This window comes from Odocoileus virginianus, chromosome 1 (genome assembly GCF_023699985.2).
Source record: "Odocoileus virginianus isolate 20LAN1187 ecotype Illinois chromosome 1, Ovbor_1.2, whole genome shotgun sequence".
Taxonomy (NCBI): Eukaryota; Metazoa; Chordata; class Mammalia; order Artiodactyla; family Cervidae; genus Odocoileus; species Odocoileus virginianus.
Window position 1 is genome coordinate 60,930,543 of NC_069674.1, and position 25,271 is coordinate 60,955,813.

The window sequence follows — 25,271 nt, forward strand, 5'->3', positions numbered from 1 at the left end:
CCGCCACACTACTACCACATTCACATTTCTGATACCAATTTTTTTCCACAACATGCAGTTCTTTGTGACACCAACTATGTGTCCTACAATTTGACTCACTTCTGACACTTTATACCTGGTGATACCCTCAGAGCCCACAGGTTAAGGACTCAATCCCACGAGATTGCCCCCTGCTTCAGATCCCAATTACAAGGAGTATGTCCCTAGATTTTTGACAATTTCTGTCTGAGTGCCAAAAATAGGAAGTTGCCATAACCTCCTCCCTCTTGGATTTGATTATTTGCTGGAACAGCTCACAGAACTCAGAGAAATACTTACACTTATCAATTTATTATATAATATTGTAACATTATATAATAAAGAATGTGATGAAGGATACAGATGAACAGCCACATGAAGAGATACATAGAGCAAGATCTCGAAGAATCTTGAGCACAGGAGTTTCTTTCCCCATGCAGTTGGCTGGGGTGCATCACTTTCCCTACCTACATGTGGATGTGTTCACTAACTTAAAAGCTCTCTAAACCCCACACTTTGGGGATTTTTTTAAAGGAAAATTCACTATGTAGACATGATAAATCTCTAACTCCATTCCTAGTCCTTCTCCTCACTCTGGAGAATGGGGGTTGGGGTTGAAAATTCCACTTTTCTAATCATGGGTTGATTTTTCATGTGATCACCCCCATCCAGGATTCCACAAGAGTTACCTTATTAGAATAAAAGATATTGCTATCACCCAGGAAAGCCCAACTATTAGAACAAAACAAGTTCCAAGTGTTTTTTATCAGTTAGGAAATTATAAAGGTTTTAGAAGCTGTGTGCCAGGAACTAGGGACAAAGACCAACATAAATGTATTCTGTACGTTCACACGTTGACAGGACTACATTGGCAATGATACTGAATGGTTTCAAGAAAAGAAAAAGTTAATAATATTTTGATATGTATTTCTTTTCATTTGCCTGAAGACAACCATGGTAGAACATTATTTAGACTTTAGAAACAATCAACATATTAGAAAATACCGCCTGTTTTCCCTTAGAATTGTTTTGTTTTTAAGATTTTTATGTTACTGTTCTTGAAATTTTCATGGTGTACTATTTAATGTAATGTCTTAAACAAGGTGTTAGGAAAAAATATGTTACTTTGACCTGTTGTTTTCTATAAAATATTCAAGAAATTCCAGTTTTAATACTATGTTGTTATTGTTCAGTTGCTGAGTCTTTTCCGACTCCCCATGACCCCATGAACTGCAGCACACCAGACTTCCCTGTCCTTCACTATCTTCCAGAGTTTGCTTAAATTCATGTCCATTGAGTTGATGATACCATCCAACCATCGAATCCTCTGTCGTCCCCTTCTCCTCTTGCCTTTAGTCTTTCCCAGCATCAGGGTCTTTTCCAATGAGTCGGCTCTTCATATCAAGTAGCTAAAGCATTGAAGTTTCAGCTTCTGCATCAGCCCTTCCAATGAACACCCAGGACTGATTTCCTTTAGGATTGACAGTTTTGATCTCATTGCAGATGGAGGGACTCTCAGGAGTCTTCTCCAGCACCACAATTCAGTCCTTCGGTGCTCAGCTTTCTTTATGGTCCAACTCTCACGTCTATACATGACTACTATACAAGTTATTAAAATGAAGAAAGGATTTTCAAATTTATTTTGTTGTATTTCAGTTGCTATGGTGGCAAATATTGTACATATTTAAATATGGGATAGCATTTTATATATGTTAGTATATGTGTGTGTGTATGTGTGTGTGTTTAAGACTATAGCAATCTTGGTAACAAAAGTATCCCTTATGGGATAAATAAAACCTACAATAAAATGACTAGCATTCCTTAGTCTTTCCCCCCCTGAGATCTAGATTTTTATTACCTGAGTCTAAGATTGCTAATTTTTCTTTAATTTTTGTGTTATCAAGTTGTCAAATGTACATGCTTTGAAAAATCAGGTGTATTAATGAGAATATAACAGAAAATAATAGTACCCTGATATGTTTGTGTATATATCTGTACCTTATGTAATGATAAAAATTTTAAAAGAATGTGAGATGTGGGTGTGCACGCACGCTCCATAGTGTCTGACTCTCTGCAACCCCATGGACTAGCCCCCCAGGCTCCTCTTTCTATGGAATTTTCCAGGCAAAAATACTGGAGCGGGTTGCAATTTCCTTCTCCAGGGAATCTTCCCCATTTGGGGATCAAACCTGTTTCTCTTGCATCCTCTTGCATTGGCAGACAGGTTCTCCACCAGCTGAGCCACTGGGTTAGCTCAGCTTAAGTAATGGTAAAAATTTAAGAAGTGTGTGAAGTAGACTATAATTATTATTAGGATAAGTAAAGGATTTTAAGAATTGAGTAAAGTGCACTTGAAATTTCAACCTCTGCTCCATTCATTCACACTCCATAATAATAAATCATTGACTGTTTGAAAATGTCACTAGTAGATATTAGAATTATCATTTATCTTAGATAAGTAAGCAAACAAATAGTGAGTGTTCCTATTTTATTCATGTGAGGTCACAAATAAGGCATGAAAAATGGCTTGGGGACCAGGAAATTATTTTAAAATAGCATAAATCTTGGAGGTTTTTTTTGTTTTGTTTTGTTTTTTAACCCTTAATGGTCGGGAAGATCCCCTGGAGAAGGAAATGGCCATCACTCCAATATTCTTGCCTGGAAAATTCCATGGACAGAGGAGCCTGGAGGGTTACAGCTCATGGGGTAGTAAAGAGTCAGACACAACTGAGCAACTAAGCTTTTCATTTTTAGATTGCGAGGCCAGAAATGATCATGTATATATTTTTCAAAGAAAACCCTTGAATGAAGATTTACAGTTCTCTTAGAACTAGGTGTGGAAGAAAACTTTTCTTAATTCAACTTATTTTGATATTCACAAAAGTTTGGCATATTGTCTTACCGACTTTTACAGCACTCCTTTATAACATGATGTAAATTGCTATAAGGAAGAGAAATATATGTATATGTCTTGGTATTTTGTCTCAGGTAATTTTGAAGATGGTTATGTGTTATAAATGTTATATTAGCAATGCTTCAAACAGAAATTCCTTAAACCCTGGACAAATAATTATTTTCCTTGACTTTACATTATAATGCTAAACTGTATCTCATCCATAAAAGAATCATCTGGCATGTTTAAGGAATAACTATGATGCAATTTGTTAACTATGACAACAGTATAGTCAGGGAAAATGTGAAAAAAAATCCATTCAAAGCTTTGTCATACTTCATAAAAAGAAATTTCAGTGACTCAAATGCTATGGTGGCAAATATTGTACATATTTAAATATGGGATAGCATTTTTTATATCTTAATATATGTGTTTGTGTGTGTGTGTATAAGACTATAGCATCACAGCAGGATCCTCTGTGACCCACCTCCCAGAATATTGGAAATAAAAGCAAAAATAAACAAATGGGACCTAATGAAACTTAAAAGCTTTTGTACAACAAAGGAAACTATAAGCAAGGTGAAAAGACAGCCCTCAGTTGGGAGAAAATAATAGCAAATGAAGCAACAAACAAAGGATTAATCTCAAAAATATACAAGCAACTCCTGCAGCTCAATTCCAGAAAAATAAATGACCCAATCAAAAAATGGGCCAAAGAACTAAACAGACATTTCTCCAAGGAAGACATACAGATGGCTAACAAACACATGAAAAGATGTTCAACATCACTCATCATCAGAGAAATGCAAATCAAAACCACAATGAGGTACCATTACACACCAGTCAGGATGGCTGCTATCCAAAAGTCTACAAGCAATAAATGCTGGAGAGGGTGTGGAGAAAAGGGAACCTTCTTACACTGTTGGTGGGAATGCAAACTAGTACAGCCGCTATGGAGAACAGTGTGGAGATTTCTTAAAAAACTGGAAATAGAACTGCCATATGACCCAGCAATCCCACTTCTGGGCATACACACTGAGGAAACCAGATCTGAAAGAGACACATGCACCCCAATGTTCATCGCAGCACTGTTTATAATAGCCAGGACATGGAAGCAACCTAGATGCCCATCAGCAGATGAATGGATAAGGAAGCTGTGGTACATATACACTATGGAATATTACTCAGCCATTAAAAAGAATTCATTTGAATCAGTTCTAATGAGATGGATGAAACTGGAGCCCATTATACAGAGTGAAGTAAGCCAGAAAGATAAAGACCATTATAGTATATTAACACATATATATGGAATTTAGAAATATGGTAATGATAACCCTATATGCAAAACAGAAAAAGAGACACAGATGTACAGAACAGACTTGTGGACTCTGTGGGTGAAGGCGAGGGTGGGATGTTTTGAGAGAACAGCATTGAAACATGTATATTATCTAGGATGAAACAGATCACCAGCCCGGGTTGGATGCATGAGACAAGTGCTCGGGGCTGGTGCACTGGGAAGACCCAGAGGGATCGGGTGGAGAGGGAGGTGGGAGTGGGTATCAGGATGGGGAATACATGTAAATCCATGGCTGATTCGTGTCAATGTATGGCAAAAAACCACTACAATATTGTAAAGTAATTAGCCTCCAACTAATAAAAATAAATGGGGAAAAAAAAAGACTGTAGCAATTTTGGTAACAAAGTAAGTAACCGTTATGGGATTAAAAAAAACCTACAATAAAATAACTAGCAGTCCTTAGTCTTTCCCCCCCTGAGATCTAGATTTTTATTACCTGAGTCTGAGACTGCTAATTTTTCTTTAATTTTTATGTTATCAAGTTGTCAAATGTACATGCTTTGAAAAATCGAATATATCAATGAACATATAAAAGAATGTGAGATGTGTGTGTGCATGTACGCTACATGGTGTCTGATTCTCTGCAACCCCATGGACTGTAGCCCACCAAGCTCCTCTTTCTATGGAATTTTCCAGGCAAAATTACTGGAGTGGGTTGCAATTTCCTTCTCCAGGGAATCTTCCCCAGCTGGGGATAAAACCTGTTTCATCAGGTTTGATCAAATGGAAACATTTTAGCTACTTTATGATTAGCATTGTTGGGTTATAAAATTAGAAAAATTCAAATTATATAAACCAAATTAAAACCCTTCTATATTGCTATCGTGTGAGAGAGCTGATAGTTCACAATATGGTGACACACTGTCTTTTCCTACTGTAATTTTTGTCTATTTTTTTTAATATTTGTATTTTGACATAATTTTTATCTCATACCTGTGTGGGATCATAAGGGGAAAAAAGGAAATGTTAGATCTCCTAGTTGTTCAGTTATCTCGTACGTTTTTAATTCAGGAATTGGGCATAGAAATAGCAAATGAAGGATTTTAAAATCATATTATTATTACATTTGATTATAATAAAGGTGATGAAATCTCCATGGAAAAGCTTGCAGTAGCCACATAAATATTATGCTAATTTCTTTCTTTATTATCATTAATCAGACATGAATTATTAATGAAAAAAACATAATGATTTTGATTTGCAAGACTTTGTAATTTATTAGCTTTTTCAAATTGAAATCTCCAGGGTGAAAAAAATATCTTTATATATATTCTATCAACTCAGAGCATTTTACCAAGGATAATGTAGCCAACTTGCAGACAAAACTTTTGATATATAGAGGTGATTACAGCTACATTTTATTTCCAGTTAGATAGAGACGTTAAGTTCAGTGGTGGATTCTTAGGTAACTACCTTGTAAAGCTTAAATTCAAGGTCAACTTCCATTCCATTTTAGAGATATATAGCATTTCAGATTCCTTTCAGATGCAGAAGGCTATACTGTAGCCCTGGAATAATCTGTCTGGATTTAAATTTTTGCTTCACTTCTTCCTATGGCTATGATCTATTCATGCCTCAGTTTGATTATTACTAAAAGTAGAATAAAAAATATGCTGCACAATATTATTTTGAGAATTAAATCCAGTAATCCACACAAACTGGGCTTGAAGTGATGTTCAAAAAGATTAGCTGTAGCCTGAAAAAAATGACCTTGAGGCAATTTCTGAACTCTGAATAACCTGTATTGTATCTTGATGATTTTCCCCTGGTTCTTCTCCATAAAGTAGAGGCAAGTAAAGGGTCTTGATGAAATACCTATTCACTGGTTGTGTTTTTTATGCATAGTTTAGCAACCTTTATCTACTACCGCATTTTATTGCTCAGCTCTGTCCGATTCTTTGTGACCCATATCTGTAGCCTACTACAGAGGACAGACTCCTCTGTCCATGGGATTTCCCAGGCAAGAATACTAGAGTGGATTGCCATTTCCTTCTCCAGGGGATCTTCCCCTCCTGAGATTGAACCCAAATCTCTTGCACTGCAGGTAGATTCTTATTTGCTGAGCCACCAGGGAAGCCCCAACCTTTATCTATAATGGACCATAAAATAAAAACAGGCTATAGGCTGGATTAAGCCTGCTGGTTGTCATTTCCCAAATCCTGCCTTAGAACAAAGAAATGCCAGTTTTAGTGAATGATAAATTTATCTTTTAACATATTCTGTATATTCTATTTTTTTCTAATTAAAGTTTAACTCACTGCCAAAGGAAAAAAATAAAATAATCTGAAAAATATAGAATGTTTAAAAGATATACACAATTCATAATCACATATGTCATGAGTTCCTGCTTTGGACAGCTGATGATTTTGTTTATAGAATTGTATTTACCTATCCAACAAATTAGAAATATACATGAACATAATTTTAATTCCTATTCTTTCTACTTATCATTATACAATGAATTCTTAGAGAAAAAAAAGCCTCATATTTATTTATCTTTCATTATATTTTACTAGTTACACCTCATAAATTAAATATCTATTGCTAATCTACCCATTCCACTATAGTGTTCAATTTGAGACTGGATAGTGTTTTACTCATCTTTTTAAGTCTTAGTACCATGATTGGTAGATGATAGGCTGTAGTTATTAAATCAGTTTTAAAATTTAAGAACATAATCACTGTTTAATCAATGTTGTAGCTTAGAGTCCTGGCTCTAGTTCAAAGAGGACATTATCATATTTATTACCTGCTAGCCAGTTATACCGGAAAAGGCAATGGCACCCCACTCCAGTACTCTTGCCTGGAAAATCCCATGGAAGGAGGAGCCTAGTAGGCTGCAGTCCATGGGGTCGCTAAGAGTCGGACACGACTGAGTGACTTCACTTTCACTTTTCACTTTCATGTATTGGAGAAGGAAATGGCAACCCACTCCAGTGTTCTTGCCTGGAGAATCCCAGGGACAGGGGAGCCTGGTGGGCTGCCGTCTATGGGGTTGCACAGAGTCGGACACGACTGAAGCAACTTAGCAGCAGCAGCGGCAGCAGCCAGTTATACAAAAAAAAAAAAAACAAGAATAGCATGATTTTTGATTACCAGTTCACTTTAAAGAACTCATTAGTTGAAAAAAATAATATAGTCAATTTCCAAAGTTGTTCTAGTAATTTTCATTGCCTGAAAAACAGTTTCAATTAAATCAATTTCCTGCAAATTGTTTGAAGTCAAATGCTTCTGAGTGACATTTCAGTTTGTACATCAAATTCAATATTCAGTACGACAGGGGATAATATTTACAAAAAAAAAAAAGAAAAAACAAGGAAAGAGAGAAAATCTGAAGATACCTTATCAGAATACAATGAGCCATTTTTCTATGAGAAGCTCTGTTTCCAAAGTAAATACGAAGAGCTAAAATAAGTGCAACTTCTTTGGTATACCTGGGCTTATGTTTTAAATAGAAACACAAACTAGTTTACATATTTTTGCTGATGAAAAGAATCTCTCACTAGTCTCCAGATGGTCCCAAAAAGTATGTTAATTCATCAGCTCAGTTAAAATGCTTGATTCACTGGTAGTTTTTGGATTAATCTCAGTATTTCTTTTATTTTTTTAAATAAACTAACTTGAAAATCAAGGTAAAATATCATCCTGAGCACAGGCATAAATCTCTGTTTTTCTCAGTTCCCTCTTAAAGTGGTCAAAAGTAAGAAAATAGGTGCAGAGGAATTAGCCTTATCCCTGGAAACTAGAAAAGTTGGAGTCTGTGCAGGCTAACTGACAATTTGCTTCCATATCCATCCACCGTCACACACACACACACAGAGTAACATAGGGAACTCCATTTGCCATGCTCCCCTGCACATTGACTTCTGTGTTGGATACCTGCAATATTGGTGGGAAGAAGATGAACAGAAACCAGGGCAGGTCTCTTCAGTATGGTATCTTTGTAGTTTCTGGGGACCCTCCATGGCTTCTCTTCCTGCTTACATGCCTCTTCTCTACTTCTTGTGTCCCAACTCTCAATAGGTGGTCCTCATTGTGATACTAACTCTCATGGGGTATCCTGGGGTTTTAGGCTGTGGTAACACCATATGTTCTCTATTTCCATTCCCTTGTCCTCAGTTTTGTATGTTCCAGTTTTTTTTTTCTATGATTTGGTGTGAATATTTATTTCCTTCTGATCACTAATCCAGTTCACTAATCCTTATTCTTACTTTGGGTCATCTTCTGTCAAGCACATTTATTGAATCTTACTTTTAGTTTTCTTATTTCTATTTCTAAATTTTCCATTTGATTCCATATCAGTTTCCAGTCCTTGACTGAAATTCTTCATTTTATTCTGTAGTTTTTCAAGCATGTTATTTCAATATACCAATTATTTTAGAGTTGATATCTAATTAAATCCAATGTCTGGTTCATATGGTTTATTTCTACATCATTTTTTTTTTCTTTTTACTTTGGTTGTTTGGCCTTATCTCCTGGTATGCAGAACTTTTGCTGGAAGGAAAAACACTGTTATGAATTCTAATAAATACAATTTGAAGTTATTATGATGTTATAATTCTCTTCATAGGATTTCCTTTGTGTTGGCAAAAATTAAAGGAGTTGATAATCTTAAATCAATAAGGTATTGCCTTAGTTCAGAGACATATTTCAATATTTGTGAAGGGTGTTTTATTTCTGGCTTGCCCTAACTCCACCTAAGTGGCAAATCTTCAATTTCATTCTCAGTGAAATCCTGGACTGTTAACCGATGTCCCACCTCTTTGTGAGTTCTGATCTCTAAATTTTGTTCTTCCAGCCTCAAAGGACTTCTGAAAGCTCTGTTCAGCTTTTCGGCTTCCTAGCTTCTATTTTATGCTGAACTTCTCAGTCTCTCAGCTGTGTTTTATAGATTGGAAAAATGCCTCAGAAATAGAATATTAGATTCACCTAATGTTCATCTTCTTTGGAAACATTGACTCTGTGATCCTTGCTGATTTCTTAATTTAATTAATGCCTTCAAACAGATTTTTAAAAAGCATTTTACACAGATTTAGAAGTCATTCTTGGTGGAAGGATTGACTTAATATAATCTAATCCAGAAAACTGATCAAAATTAAAAGGGAAAAAGTGAAAAAAAAAAACTAAATAACAAAAAATGCAGAAAAAATAAATTATATGTTTTAAAATCTAGAAGTAAAACATAAAATAAGAAATGCAAATATAAAAATAATCTTGAAATATAAGAAGTGTAAAATTATAAAAATAAAAATCTAGCTTATTTCTTGAAATTTCTACGAGAGAGTCAGCACCACCTCCTAATTTTGACAGAAGAAACCGATTTTCTTTCCCAAGATATTTCTCTTCATTTATCCTCCTTGCTTTCCCACAGGAGTTCCCAGAAGATTGCAGATCAGACAAGCCTCTTTGAGAAATGTCCTCAGTTCCTGCTGAGGTGCTCTGGAATTTCTCCAAAGTCCTGGCCCAAGTAAGTACACCTTTTTGGTTACCAAAGGGCATGTTGGAGGAAAAGAATTGATTCCAGATCTGAATCATGGAAGATATAAGAGGAATCTGAAATATCTTGCTGTATTATAAACTAGTTAGTTCAGTTTAGTTGCTCAGTCGTGTCTGACTCTTTGTGACCCCATGGACTGTAGCACACCAGGCGTCCCTGTCCATCACCAACTCCCACAGTCCACTCAAACTCATGTCCATTGAGTAGGTAATGCCATCCAACCATCTCATCCTCTGTTGTCCCCTTTTCCTCCTGCCTTCAATCTTTCCCAGCATCAGGGTCTTTTCCAGTGAGTCAGCTTTTCTCATCATGTGGTTAAAGTATTAGAGTTCCACCTTCAGCATTAGTCCTTTCAATGAATATTCAGGACTGATTTCCTTTAAGATGAACTGGTCAGATCTCCTTGCTGTCCAAGGGACTCTCAAGAGTCTTCTCCAACATCACAGTTGAAAAGCATCAATTCTTTAGTGCTCAGCTTTCTTTTTAGTCCAACTCTCACATCCATACATGACCACTGGAAAAGCCATAGCCTTGACTAGATGGACCTTTGTTGGCAAAGTAATGTCTCTGCTTTTTAATGTGCTGTCTAGGTCAGTCATAACTTTCCTTCCAAGGAGTAAGCGTCTTTTAATTTCATGGCTGCAATCACCATCTGCTGTGATTTTTGGAGCCCCCAAAATAAAGTCTGTCCCTGTTTCCACTGTTTCCCCATCTGTTTGCCATGAAGTGATGGGCCAGATGCCATGATCTTAATTTTCTGAATGTTGAGCTTGAAGCCAACTTTTTCACTATCCTCTTTCACTTTCATCAAGAGGCTCTTTAGTTCTTCTTTACCTTCTGCCATGAGAATGGTGTCATTGGCATATCTGAGGTTGTTGATATTTCTCCTAGCAATCTTGATTCCAGCTTGTGCTTCATTCAACCAGCTTGAACATCTGGAAGTTCACGGTTATGTATTGCTGAAGCCCGTCTTGGAGAATTTTGAGCATTACTTTACTGATGTGTGAGATGAGTGCAATTGTGTGGTAGTTTGAGCAGTCTTCGGCATTACTTTTCTTTGGGATTGTAATGAAAACTGACCTTTTCCAGTCCTGTGGCCACTGCTGAGTTTTCCAAATTTGCTGGCACTTTCAAAGCATCTTCTTGTAGGATTTGAAGTAGCTCAAATGGAATTCCATCACCTCCATTAGCTTTGTTGGTAGTGATGCTTTCTAAGGCCAACTTGACTTCATGTTCCAGGATGTCTGGCTCTTTGTGAGGGATCACACCATTGTAATTATCTGGATCGTGAAAATCTTTTTTGTATAGTTCTTCTGTGTATTCTTTCCACCTCTTATTAATATCGTCTGCTTCTGTTAGGTCCATACCATTTCTGTCCTTTATTGAGCCCATCTTTGCATGAAAGTTCACTTGGTGTCTCTAATTTTCTTGAAGAGATCTCTAATTTTTCCCATTGTATTGTTTTCCTCTATTTCTTTGCACTGATCACTGAGGAAGGCTTTCTTATCTAGTAAAGTGTTCATAATGTGATGAGGATATAATCAAAGGGAAAACGAGCCAACTTAAATGTCTTCTTTTGGACAAATCTGGGATAATTTGAGAATAAACTGAAATAATGATAGGAATAGATTATGAAATAAGAATCCACTTGTCCAAGCTGATATGAATCAGAATACAAATAAGTAAACAAAGATAAGAGAAATATCTTCCTTAAGTAGTGGCAACATATGAATACAGAAGAAGTAATACAATTAGAAAATCATTAATGGATGCTAAAGCTAGTGAGTGAAAGCTTGGTAAAAACAGTGTTTATATAATATTAAATATTTTCCCCCAAATAACTTATTAATTATGTAAGGGAAAAATAACCTCATAGTGAAGAAATATTGTGGATACTCCTTCAAGCGATATAAGATAATAATGCCAATTATAGGACAAACCAACCTCATGTTTCTCCCAATAGTGAAAAGCATGTGTATTTTCCGTTGTGATCTTGCCATAAATGCATAAGCTTATTAATCTAAAAGAATGTGTCAGATACTTTAACTAATGGCTAATGTGTCAAATAGATTTAAGTGCAGAGACATTCTATAACTGGTCTGTACTCCTCAAAAAATGTTAAAATTTTAAAAAAAGACTGAAAATATGTAGAAGATTAAATGAGGCAAGAGATTTGACACATAGTGGCAATGCATGATCTGGGATGACATACTGTATTGAGGAAAAGAAGTAAATGTAGACAGTTGGCAAAATTTGAATATGAACTGTGGATTAGATAACAGTATCCTATCAATCTTGTCTTCTTATTGTTGATAATTTTACTGTGGTTATACAAAAGAATGTCTTTGCTCTTTGTGTTTGTTCTTAAGACATATAAACTAAAGTTGTATGTATGTGTTCCTAAGCAAATGTATTATTTACACGTATAAATATACATGTATATATATATATATATATGTATATATATATATATATAGGGCAGAGAGAGAGAGAGAAAATAAATGGGGCAAAGTATACCAACTGATGATGTAGATAAAGGGCATATGGGAATTCCTTGTGCTATCATAGTAACTTTTATATAAATTTTAAATTATCAAATTAAAAGTTTACAAGCAAACAGGCTAGATGACTAGAAATCCCCAAAAGTAGTGGATGAAGTCCAACCACTGAGAGTATGAAGAAGCCAGTGATATTCACAGCTATGTAACAAGAAGCAGAGTGTAAGAAAATAAAGACACCATCCTAATAGAAAAACAAGCAACATATAGTTCATAGGAAAAAATAAATAAAAATGGCCCTTGAACATATTAAAATGTGTTCTTAGGCACTAATAAGAGAGAATGAAGCTTCATTAAGAAATTTGTTATGTTTAAAAAAATACTTGCCAAGGGTATGGGAAAATAGATATTCTCATATATTTTTGGTAGAAAGGTGATATGCAATAGCTAGCCAAATTGTGCATGAGTTTATCTATTGACCTACCAATCCCATTTCTAGGGATCTATCCCAATGATACACTATAAAAATAAAAGACATATACACAAGGTAAAATGCCCATAAACAAAGAAATAGTTGAATTTAAATGAGAATACATCCACTCAATGGAGTATTTTGCTCCTTTAAAAAAAAAATGTAGATCTCTACATAGTGGTATCCAAGATAGCTATTTAGGTTAAAAAAAAAAAAAAAGCAAGTTTGAGAAAAGTATGTATGATATATTGGTATTCATCTAAGAAAAGTGGGAAAGAAATAACAGTATATTAAAATATTATTTATAGTTAAAAATAGGAGGGAGTGAGCCAAAAAGTGTAAAAAACAAAAAAAAAAAAGTTGCCTAGAGTGGAGTGGAGGGAAAGGGGAGGAGGAGAAAGAGAACTCTGAACATATCTTCTCTTACATATTTGGCACAAAGATGTGAACAGTTACTTAATAGATAAAATATAAAGAGTAACTATACTAGTGAGAGCCTGCCGTATGGCACAGGCAACTCTATCTGATGCTCTGTGGTTGCCTAGATGGGAAGGAAATCCAGAAGGGAGAGAATACATACGTGTATACATATGACATTCACTTCTCTGTGCAGCAGAAACTAGCACTATGCTGTGAAATAACTGTACCCCAGTAAATAAGTTAAAAGAGTAAATATACGTTTGGAAACTTTTAATTCTTTAATAATCAAATAAATGAAAAATAAAGCAACAGCTGTGGGGCAAGAGAGTAAGAGACGTGAAGGATTGCTCTGAGGTGTTGCCTTGAGCAACTGCAAGAATGATTTGTCATTGATGACATGGGAAAAACCTTGGGGAGGAAGATGAGAAGTCTGATATTAAGTTGAGATGCCATACAACATACAAGTGAGAACCCAACCTGCCCTTTGGAGGTATGAGCCTGGAGCTAGGATAAAGTTCCTGGAGCTATAAAGGCTAGTGTTGCCCACAAAGAGATAATTCAAAGCTTAAACAAAATCGTTGTGTAAGTGACTGTATATATAAAACAGTTCCAAGGACTGAATCCTAAATTCAATCCTAATGCATGCAAATGTTTACAAGTGGAGAAAAGTGGGAGAATCAGTAAAGGAAGTTGTGAGACAAATAAAACTCAGGAGACTGTAGTTTTTCTGAAGTTAAAAAAAAAGTCTTGTAAAAGAGAGAAATAATTTAAATAAGATCTGATCTTACTAAGAACTGATCACTGAATTCACTAATATGGAGGTTGCTGACAAGAAAAACAAGTTTCAGGGAAGTGATAAGGGTGAGAATCATTCAGGTGGGTTCAAGAGAGTAGGAGAGAATAGGCTGAGAGGATTTGTGGAGAGTTGGATTAGAGAACTTTTTTTGAAGAAATTTTCAATAAAGGGGAGCAGTGAAATAGAGAAGTAGCTAGAGGAGGGTTTATGTCATAGAGGGCTGTTCTTTAAAGATGGGAGAAACTATTGTATATGAGCTAATGAAGCTTTATTAGCGGAACACAAGTTTGTGTATTTCTCCGTGTGGTGAAAGAATCAGTATTATTGATTCATTGAATCAGTGATCTATATACATGAGAATCTCCAGTCTTTAAAAATCGAATTAAGTAAATTATTACATGATTAAACTAAATATTTGGGCATTATAAATGACACTGTAACCTTTTTCCATCTATCTGTTTTAATAGCAAGCATATTGATTTTTTTATTATCACTTAGAGACAAATTTTCTTTGATTCTAACCCAGAGTTTCAGAGAGAGAGAGCATTTAGTTTGATTTAGCTCTAGTTTGGTTTTTAAGAGTAAATCTTTTCTATTGCTGATATTGACACTGTTAGGTAGTTAGAATAGGAAAAGGGAGTCCACAGTGTTGGTGGCTAAAAGACAGGAAGGGAAAAGCCCACGAAAATAGAACAAAGGAAAGTCTGAGGACCAGAGTGAGGACCTCAGGTAGAACAAACAGCACTCCTGGCTGGCCCAATTTACATAGGGCAGGCCCAAGCTAAGGAGAAGAAAGCATATAAAAGGAGGAGCTAAAGGGCTGGGGGGCTGTCTCTATCTCTCTCCTCTTCACATCTTTTGGTTCGACATGCCCTCACATCTCGAGGATGTCTTTTCCTTTATTTTCTAAATAAAATGGAGCTGTAACACTGATCTGTCTGAGAGCTGTGACACGGTCTGTCTGAGGGCTGTAATGCTGGTCCGTCGCTTCAAATTTTTGTTGTGACGAGACAGAACCGAGGAAATTACACCCCTCCCCACAACACCATATGTGGAGGAACTCATATTTGCATATTTTCTAAATCAAAAGCTAGTGTAATTTTTATTTCTATATGTGAGCTTGGTCACACAGAAGGCCCTTTGTCCTAATGGATATTTTCTCCCCTATAAGTACTTCATTTTGGTTGTGGTTTGGATTTGTTTTAGATTTCTTCCTCGAGTGTTTTTCCTTAGTAAGGCTACTGGGAAGTACCATCGTGCTTACCTCATGTGAATACTTCAACAAGACCATCCTTTAGGTCCGTGCTACCCATGTGGTAGCCAGCAAGTGGCTGTCGAATACTTGTGATGTGCTTGATACAACCAAGAAACTGGATTTTCAATTTCATTTAATTATAATTAATTTAAATTTTAAAAAATGAATTATTTAAAAGTACTTTTTCATTAAACAATTTTATTGCTTCCCTAGGACTATGGTTCACTTTAACCATTGAAAATTTAATGTACAGTTGAGATGAGCTATATATAAAATAAACAATGAATTTGAAGATTTATATGAAAAAAGAAGGTGAAATATCAACTTAATAAACTTTATATTGACTGTTGAAATGATAAGATGGTTTAATAGAAAAAATAAAAAATTAAAAATATTTTATTGGGTTATAAAATATTTTATGTAAATAGATTTAAAATAGTAAGAATAAATATATTTTATTTCTTAGTGTGGCTGCTAGGAAATTGTAGATTAAAGATGAAATCACATTATGTTTCTATTTTACTGCATTGCTCTAGGTTATTAAATATTAAGTTAATGCTAGATGAATAGGAAGGTCGATAGGTTGCTGCTATTGTAAGGTATCTTTTGGTCTAAGTGAGGCCAAGAGTATTAGGTCAGCCTCTTCAATTATTTACTCTGTGGCTTCAGAATTAACATGGAAGCTCTGGGATTAGGACTCCATTTTAAAGAAAATCATCTAACAACATAAGTTTTCCAGAGAAGATAGGGGATCTTTTTGGAGGGATGGTTTTAAGAAGAGCTTGAATCAGTACTTGCTGATAGAGAAAATATAGGGACATGATAGAGAAATAAGTACTTGTCTTGTGAAAGCTTTCCAGTAAATTTCTTAGTTTCCAAAGTCAAGGACAAAACCTGCATACACAGGAACCTTGCAAGACAAATTGGTAGCATGTACATTCCAGGTCAAGAGTTAAAATACATATTGGCCCTTCATGTTTTGAGTTTTGTTTTGTTTTATTTTGCTTGCTTGGTTGTGTGTGTGTGTGTGTGTGTTTATCACTGAGTTTTCTTTTTCTTCTTTCTTTCTCTGCTTGTATTATTCTCCAAGAAAATAGCAAGACAACATGACCAACCCTAGGCAAATGTATCAGAAAGGAGAAGTTTTATTTGGCATCTTCTTTTTCTCTTGATGCTATCTTTTCTCCTTTTGCCAATATATCCAGTGTCTAGGCTACCCAAGATCTTCGTTTGGTACTCCACCAAACAGTTCCTTTGCAAGAGAACAAGTCAATCTGTGTTAATATATTTAATGACCCTTTACTACTATTTCATGGGCATGATGCCTTATCCAAATAGAATTGAAATTTCCAGCTCCATGACAGGCAATTGGTTGATACACTCTGGGAATGTCAGAAGTTGTGGACCAGATTTGTATCTTACTACTTGACAGCTGTCTATTTCTCCTACTGGACCTATTTACTATTTGGGTTCTGTTGCTGGGTCCAATTAAATGCAATTTAATTTATTGAAAATTTTATCTTGTTTGGCGAAAGAAATTGCATAATTTTCCAAAGCTCTGGTAGAATGCAGTACTCTCTACGGAGAGGCAAATCATTCATTTTCAAAATTCTCATATTCTCAGAGTTCCTTTAAAAAAAAAAAAAAACTCTTAGTCTGTTGATGCAAGAATGCTTCATACTCCACCTAGCCAGTGTGAAAGTTTCATGTGAATATTTGATGGGAGGCATTCTTGAGTTAGTATAACTTTATTTATTCCCTGGTGTGTGGGACTTCATTACTTTGGTCCATGTGGGATAGTCCTCAGAATGATGGATGACTCACTATGAAACAGCTGTGACCTGAAAGAGTTCTTGCTAGCATTGCATTTTCTGTGTGAACTTGATTTTTTAAAAAAAACAATCACCATTATGTCATTGCATTCTTCTGCTTAAGTGTTGGTGGCTGCTTTCCTTGAGGATGGAGTAACACCCTCATACTGAAGGGGTGGAGGGGGGCGGGTGATGGAACAGATGGCCTGGTGTGGACAGCATGAAGATGAGGGAAGAAAGATGACAATATATATAAGCACTTGCAGAACTACACAGCATATAAGCTGGCCTATTTACTATTAAAGCTAGGACAGGCTCATTATGTGATGTTTTGAAATTCCTAGAAATGGCCTACTGGGACTGGTAGTTACCAATGAATGCTGCACAAGGCATATCCTAGGCAAAGCTCCACATTACCTCATCAGTCCCATACCTGTCTCCCTGTGGTTATCTTTTGCCTCATAGCACACTTCCCTGCAGGCTTCCGTGGTGGTTCAGATGGTAAAAAAATATCTGCCCACAATTTGTGAGACCCAGGTTCAATCCCTGGGTCAGGAAGATCCCCCAAAGCAGCAAATGGCAACCCACTCCAGTATGCTTGCCTGGAGAATTCTGTGGACAGAGGAGCCTAGCGGGCTACAGTCCATGGGGCCACAAAGAGTCAGATACTACTGAGTGAATAATACTTTCACACTCCCCTACAGTCCTTTTTCATCCCTTTCTAGAAGTGGGGTCTTGGACACATTGATATCTTATCTGGTTTTCAGTTCCTTCATTAATAAAAAGATATAAAGATAGTATCAATTTTCCATGGTACTTTTAAATATTAAGTAAATATGTGTAACACTTTTAGAACAGTGGCCTATATATATATTGACTTGGGATTTTTGTTACTTGAAAATAAACAACTCTTTGGACAAAATTAATTCAAATTTCTTTCTTTCTGATACCCTCATCAAAATTTATTGGTCTCATGTGCCATTTCATCAGAGACTTTCCCCAGTTCTAGATTTTTGAAAGTCTCATACCAGTAGCTAACATCTGGATATGGGGTGTAGATGATTCTTTTGTGCCTGTACAGTCTTTTGTAGTTGTTTAATCAAGTCCATCCTAAAGGAGATCAGACCTGGGTGTTCATTGGAAGGACTGATGCTGAAGGTGAAACTCCAATACTTTGGCTACCTCATGCAAACAATTGACTCATTGGAAAAGACCCTGATGCTGGGAGGGATTGGGGGCAGGAGGAGAAGAGGACGACAGAGGATGAGATGGCTGGAGTCCATCACCGACTCGATGGACATGAGTTTGAGTAGACTCCGGGAGTTGGTGATGGACAGGGAGGCCTGGCGTGCTGCAATTCATGGGGTCGCAAAGAGTCGGACATGACTGAGTGACTGAACTGAACTGAACTGAATCAAGTGCAATTATTTACAGATTCAGATATTTCTTGTAAAATTATGAACTCTGACTTCCCTTGGAAAAAATTCAAAAGATCTGTCAACTACGTGGCAATAGCCCCACATGAGAACACTTGGAATTATACGGCAGCAGCCCTGTTTTGATTCTGTGTGTATCTCCCAACTTTCCAGTCTTCACTCTCCCTTATTTTTCCTTACAACCCAATCTAATTCACTTTTCATTGCCATTCCAGGCCCTCTTAATATGTGAGTTTGTGACTTGGTTGTCACTGTTGTCTTTCTTAGCAGGCTTATTTGTGCCTTTGAAGAGTTAGTCCAGACACAGAAGACACTTAATTCCTGTGCCACACCACTGCTTTTAGTGCTTAGTGTCTGTTAACTCACTTGACCTTGTTGATCTAACCCAAGTAGATTTTCAGAAATTTTTCTGGAAAAAAATGGGTTATTTGGGGGTGATAAGCAAAAAATATATAATTTGGGGTCTGCAAACCATGTGCAATGAACCATGTGCAAGTCTCCTAAGTGGCAAGGAAAGGAGAACACTTACTAAAGGGAAAAAGGAAATTGGGAAGGATCCAGTAAACAAAGAGTTTATGGTTTTTCATTGGCTGAGTCCTTGCTTGGATAGAAGAGTTTTTCTTTTTCCTGTTGGGCTCTTCTATAATCCCAGAGCATGAGATTTCTCCTTTCTTGTCTTCTGATTCTCTTTAACTGAGGTTTCTCTTCATTAATTTTTTTACATTTTTCCCCTTTTGACCAAGATCTTTTTCTAAAAGCATCACTGATCAAGAGTGAGGTTTTTTAGTTGCAGTGGTTTTTTGTCCCTCAGTACCAGGAAGGGCCTTTCCTGAGTGTAGCATCTTGTATCAGAAAGAGAGTACACTGATTGAAAACCTACTGAGGTCACATTGGAGTAACAAAGAGGAATAGAAGGGAGAACTCTTAGGTAACTTTTATCTAAAGTCCATATGTTATCAAGATCATAGACATTGTAGATCACCTGAAGTGTTGAGTCTTCATCAAAGATTTGGTGACAAACTTGGTCCAGATATCTTGGGAAAACTGTCTTATCAGATGTCATTAGTTCAGTTCTGTTAAATCTTTTCTTTCAGGCCACCAAATGATGTGCAGGTACAGTATGGTTCTGTGTTTTCTTTAGGTATGTCCCATGAATCCAAGAGTCTATTCCTTGGAGTTTGGTAGCATAAGAGTTGGTTAGCAGTAACAGAAAGGAGCCTCTCCATGGAGGCTGAAGAGAGTGACTCTGGAGGGTCTTTTCAAATAGATGAAGTTTCTAGGTTGCAAGGTTTGATGCTTTAAGTCTGTCTCCAGAGAGTGTACTATGAAAAGATTGCTCTACTAAAGCATGGTTATTTTTAAATAAACAATTAGGCCTTTGCAATATTGAAGTATTTCTCCTTTTACCATGAAGTTGTGAGTCTGAAAGAAGTAGAAGCCAAGTACATTGGGCATCCTGTGACTGTCTCAAAGGGTGAGAATTTATGGGTTCCAGAAGGGCAAATCTGAGATTTAGAAAGACTGCAGCAGTGCTTTAGGACCGTATGGTTGGAGGACTTCTACAGATTTTTCCAGTTGAGTCTGAATAATGTCCTTAGTGCATTTGAGTAAAGCAGGGGATTGAGGGTGGTAAGCACAGTGAAAGTGCTGTAAAACCAACCAATGTAGACTTGTTGAAACATCTAGTCAGAAAAGTGGGTTCCTTGATCTTTATGAAGTTTAAGAGGAATTTCCTAGGTAGGAATCATTCTTTCCAAAAGGAAATTAGCCATGGAAAAGTTAGTAACCTGAAGGTAAGGCTTTAGTCCAGTGTGAAAACATGCAGACCATGTCTGATATCCATGAGACAGAGGAAGTTATAATAAATCCATTTGCTAGACCTCATATTGTCCAGTAGGCAGTTTAGCAAGTCTGGGAGCAGTATGAAAAGATTTCCCTGGGTTGTACTTCAGACACTTCAGACAAGTGAAGTAGGCACTTTATGTGACCTTATTGTTTCCCTGCCAAATATTGATTCGTGAAAACAATCATTTTGTCAGTAGATCAGTGGTTAATGTATGTGCAATGTTGAGGAGTGGGATTTTAGTCTTCAGTAGGACATGGCTGTCATTTGATCCAAACATGTGCTTTTAGTCTTCAGTAGGACAGAGGAGAAAGGGACAACAGAGGATAAGATGATTGGATGGCATCACCGACTTGATGGACATGAGTTTGAGCAAGCTCCAGGAGTTGGTGATAAACAGGGAAGCCTGGCATGCTGCAGTCCATGGGGTTGCAAAGAGTCAGACGTGCCTGAATGACTGAACTGAACTGAGGACATGATTGTCATTTGATCCAAATATGAGCTTTATTGTTTTACTAAATCAAGAATTATTGAGTTTCTAGCCCTCTTTTCCCTTTTCTGAGACCAGTTATTAAGTTTCTTTGGTTAGTGTTTCTAAATTATCTTTTGCAGAAATATTCCTTTGGACCATTACAAAGATTTGGCTGCTGTGGGCCCCTTTAAAGGCAGTATTCCTTGCTGAAATACCAGCAAAACGATTTTCCATAGCTTCCCAGAATCAAGTTTAGAATGTCCTAGAATCTTAATAATAGGTAAGGAGGGAGATAAAAGTATTGCTTCCAATAATTGTTGAATATAGAGACCATTTAAAACTTTTATTTCTGATGGAAGTAAGAAAACCACTTTGCTTCCACAGCACTCCAAAATCATGAGCTACTCTGATATGTGCTATAAGTTTGTGTTTAGTCAGTTTCATCCCTGGCTAAAGTACAAGTCCATGTAAGACTGTATAATTCAACCTTTATCCATAGGTTAAGATGCTGCCTCAACAACACTGAAAGGAGCTGCAAAAGCAAATCTAGTACAATATTTGCTGTTGTCACCTTTTAAAAAGAACTGTCTGTGAGCCAGTGGTGCCAGGGAAGTCAGTGGTGCCAAAAGGAATTTCCTGCAAATCATCATGAGTAGTCAGGAGGTTGTCTGTCAGCATTAAAGATGGAGGGGAGAAGAGGAGCAGGGTTAAGGTTATTATGTAAGAGAGTTATGTGAGGACCAGTTAGCAAAAGGACTTCTTTAGGAGAGTTGGCTGAGAAATGTTGAGCATGATGAGAATTTAAGAGAGTTTTTACTGCAAGAGGTTCAAATATAGTTAAAGGAGGATCCCATGATGATTTTCTCAGTATTTTTAACCAAAAGGGCAGTCACCATAATGGCTCTAAGGCTAGGGCTGTATGCTTATGCCTCAGGGTCCAGTTGCTGGCTATAGCACTCTATGGGTCAACTGTAGTACCCATGTATAGGGGTGAGTAACCCAGGGGTGTTCTCTTCCCTTTCATATACAAAAAGGAAACAGAAAAGGAATCTGATCATTGGGATGCCCAAGGGCAGGTGAGTTAATCAAACTCTCCTTTCAGGCCTCAAAGGCTGTCATCTGGTTTTTTCCATTAAATTGGGTTGGGGTTGTTATTCTTGAATAAAACATACAAAGATTTGGCCATAAGAGAACTTTTGAATCTGGTTTTAGCAAAAATCAACTAGCCTGAAAAAACCTCACAACTGGTGCTTAGTTTGAGGTTTGTGAAAACTTAGGACACCATAAAGTCTGTCTGAATCTAGGTGTAGCCCTTGTTCTGATATCAAATGCCCGAAATATTGGGGCAGATTACAATTTTCTTTGATGACTTGATGCCCTTTTAAGGCTAAAAGCTTTAGCAAGTAGATGCTGTCTTCCTATCAGGATGCTTGAAAAGAAGAGCAAAGAAGGAGATCATCCGCATGTTGCAACAAAGTAGAACGTCTAGGAAACTTTATGTCATTCAGAGTTTATGAAAACTGAGTGACTTTCAGTAAACCCCTGAGGCTATACTGTCCAGATGAATTATTTTTCTTCTCAGGTGAGGGGAAATAGGTATTGGCTAATTTCATCAAGTGGAATACTAAGGAATGCATTGCATAAATAATTACAGTAAAAAATTTACTTCTGGTAGTGAGAGGGTAACAGGCAGGAAGGCCAGGGGTTTCCAAACAGAGGAAATAGGCTGCAAGTGTCAGACTTTTTTATCTCTCCATTAAACAGCAGGAGGAAACACACTGCAAGTGTCAGATTTTTTTCTCTTAAAATTGTGTTGCCCTGACGACACCTGGCTCCACCGGAACCTAACTTTTCTCAAACCTTGAGCTAACCATTGTGCTTTTCTTATGGAAATGATTTTCTTAAGCTATGTTAATAAACCTATGTATTTCCTTTGGGATTTACCTTTCTTCAAAATGGTTTCACCTAAGATGAAACTTTGGCTGATAATAGCTCAACAAACCAGTGTTCAAATCAATTGTTTTATGTCTGGGGGATGACACACCTTGTGCCGTCCTACCTCAAAAATGCATATTGTGGGCGAGGGGCCTGGTGAAACTCCCTCAGCCTTGAGATGGCTCTCTTATCTGATCAGTAGCTTTCTTGCGGACATAAAACATCCAGCTAAAGAATATCAGGGGGCACTCTCCGTCCCCCTTCTGATGTCTATGTCAGAAGCCTTTTTATACTTTAATAAAACTCTGCTATACAAAAGCTCTTGAGTGATCAAGCCTGGACCCTGGTCCTGAGGTTAAATCTTCTTCAGAGATCACGAATCTGACACCATTCAGCATAAGCTATCAGTAGGAATGGATGTTAGCAATGTAAGAGGATTAAAAATAACAGGGTGTCCAGGGATCATGATGTTTATGGCTCACAGATCCTGGACAATTCTTTACCCTTCGTCTTTAAGTTTTCTCATCAGTAAAAAATGATACAAGGGCTAGTACAAGGGAGAATGAGACCACGAGTCTTGTAATATTCTATTATGGGTACGCCTCTGGGAGCTTCTTATAGTGAAAATGTTAGTCACTCAGTCATGTCCACCTCTTTGGAACCCTATGGACTGTAGTCCTCCAGACTCCTCTGTCCATGGAATTCTCCAGGTGAGAATACTGGAGCTGGTACCCATTCCCTTCTCCAGGGGATCTTCCTGACCCAGGGATTGAACCCAGGTGTTCTGCATTACAGGCAGATTATTTTCTATCTGAGCCATCAGGGAAACCCTTTTTGCAGCCCTCTGACCTGTAGCCCACCAGTCTCCTCTATCCATAGAATTCTCCAGACAAGAATACTAGAGTGGGTTGCCATGCCCTCCCACAGGGGATCTTCCTGACCCAGGAACTGAACTTTGTCTCCTGCGTCTCCTGCACTGACAGGTGGATTCTTTATCACTAGTGCCACCTAGGAAGCCCCTTTACATATAGAGTATTGATTAATTCTGGAAAGAAGTTTTGGAGGGTCTGTTTGAATTTTGATGGGAGGTACCCTGTGAATTTTGCTAAATTTCAGCTGGAGATTTTGCTCATAAGAAAAGCAGTAGCTGATTCAATTGGGACAAATAATCAGTGTTTCCAGAATCTGCTCTAATACTGCCATGAAAGTGAAAGTCATGTCTGACTCTTTGCAACCCCATGTACTGTAGCCTGCCAGGCTCCTCTGTTCATGGAATTCTCCAGGCCAGAATACTGGAGTGGGTTGCCTTTCCCTTTTCCAGGGGATCTTCCCACCCAGGGTTTGAACCCAGGTCTCCTGCATTGCAGGTGGATTCTTTACCAGGGAAGCCCCCATAGATGAAAAAAATAAAAGATGTCAGAAGGTCATTTAATTCACCTGGTTGGTTGCAGGTATATCTCTTTGTTGCACTTTGCATTATTGTGCTTCACGGATATTGTATTTTTTAAAAATTGAAAATTTATGGCAACTCTGCGTTGTCAGATGATGGTTAGCATTTTTAGCAATAAGGTATGTTTTAATTAAGGTATGTACCTTTTTTAATGTACATACATGTTCAAACTGGATTTAGAAATTTCCAACATCCATTGAATCATCACAAAAGCAAGAGTTCCAGAAAAGCATCTACTTTATTGGCTATGCCAAAGCCTTGACTGTGTGGATCACAAGAAACTGTGAAAAATTCTTAAAGAAATGGGAATATCAGACCACCTGACCTGTTTCCTGAGAAATCTGTATGTAGGTCAGGAAGCAAAAGTTAAAACTGGTCATGGAAAAACAGACTGGTTCCAAATCAGGAAAGCAGTGCATCAAGGCTATATATTGTCACCCTGCTTATATAACTTATATGCAGAGTACATTATGAGAAATGCTGGGCTGATGAAGCACAAGCTGGCATCAAGATTTCAGGGAGAAATATCAATAACCTCAGATATGCAGATGCAACCACCCTTATGGCAGAAAGAGAAGAAGAGCCTCTTGATGAAAGTGAAAGAGTAAAAATTTGGCTTAAAACTCACATTCAGAAAACTAAGATCATGGCATCCCATCTCATCACTTCATGGCAATTAGATGGGGAAACAATGGAAACTGTGACAGACTATTTTTTTGGGCTCCAAAATCACTGCAGATAGTGACTGCAGCCATGAAATTAAAAGACTTGCTCCTTGGAAGAAAAGTTATGACCAACCTAAACAGCATTATTAAAAAGCAGAAACATTACTTTGCCAACACAGATCTGTCTAGTCAAGGCTATGGTTTTTCCAGTAGTCATGTATGGATGTGAGAGTTGGACTATAAAGAAAGCTGAACCCCGAAGAATTGATGCTTTTGATCTGTGGTGTTGGAGAAGACTCTTGAGAGTCCCTTGGATAGCAAGGAGATCCAACCAGTCCATCCTAAAGGAGATCAGTCCTGGGTGTTCTTTGGAAGGATTGATGCTGAAGCTGAAACTCCAGTACTTTGGCCACCTGATGCAAATGTCAGAGGCATATAATCTCCTCAGTTCTG

The 25,271-nt window shown here is 37.2% G+C and overlaps 1 long non-coding RNA gene across 1 annotated transcript in view; it reads left to right on the forward strand.

Moving 5' to 3' along the window:
* The window catches only part of LOC139035543 (uncharacterized), a 451,068-nt gene extending 441,339 nt beyond the window's left edge, over positions 1–9,729 (forward strand). Inside the window, exon 3 of the long non-coding RNA XR_011488108.1 lies at positions 9,640–9,729. This is a non-coding gene — a long non-coding RNA (uncharacterized lncRNA). The remainder of the gene's footprint in view (positions 1–9,639) is intronic.
* The last annotated feature ends 15,542 nt before the right edge of the window (positions 9,730–25,271 follow it).